Consider the following 1,051-nt stretch of genomic DNA (forward strand, 5'->3'; position numbering starts at 1 on the left):
AACCCTAACCCTAACCCTAACCCTAACCTAACCCTAACCCTAACCCTAACTAACCCTAACTAACCCTAACCTAACCCTAACCCTAACCCTAACCCTAACCCTAACTAACCCTACTAACTAACTAACTAACCACTGAGCTTGAGCAGGTGAATTTGTAGCCTCTTGAATCAAAGCAGTTTGCCAGTAGAAACCAATCAGAGTGTTGAATGCTGTCATATCTCTGCTTTCTTCAGCTAACAAAAAATTGTCATATTCAGAGAAAAAATCAACAAGTGAGACAATTGCCATTCCCACAAATTCTTCAGCAAATTCATCACAATTCAGAGGAATAAACACATCACAAATCACAACCACATTGCAGTGCTGAGCCACATCAACAAAACAACACATCCCCTTCTTCTTTTTCTCAACAAGAAAATAAGAATTTGAATGAGGGCTGTGGCTAGACTCTAAGATTCCTGCTTTGACAGAATTATTAATAATGTCAATAAACTGCTTTTGAAGAGCACAAGAAATTTGACACATCTTAGCCTTCCACACATTATGCAGAATTATTCAAATTTCTTTAGAAGGAAAAACTTCTGGTTGAATGTGACTCATATTCTTGAAAGATTATGTCAACACATCTTCACATTTATATAATATAGCAAGAAGCAATTTCCTCTTCTTCAGTCAAAGCTGTTTGCCAACATTCATCTTCTCAATCCTTTCATTTGTCAGTCACAATCCAAAAGAAATCAACAAAATCCAGAGCTTCAGCCATCAGTTGAACTCAGTCCTGTATTCAATTCACAAAGATTCAGAGTGACACCTCTCCAAACAAACCTCAACTCAATTCACAAGCCCTTCAGATTTTGAACCATCAGATTCACCTGGAGTCAGCAGTTTAATCCTGTCAGCAACACATTTATACTTGACATCTTTGAAAATGACCTTCATGAAATTCTCTGAGCAAGAACCAGTCTTTCAAGAATCTGTATCTCTACCATTATTGAATGGATCAGTTCTATGATAGCTTCTTGAGACTTGAAAACAATCCTGATTGCTTGGA

Source organism: Uncinocarpus reesii, genomic scaffold, assembly GCF_000003515.1.
Source record: "Uncinocarpus reesii 1704 scaffold_5 genomic scaffold, whole genome shotgun sequence".
Classification (NCBI taxonomy): domain Eukaryota; kingdom Fungi; phylum Ascomycota; class Eurotiomycetes; order Onygenales; family Onygenaceae; genus Uncinocarpus; species Uncinocarpus reesii.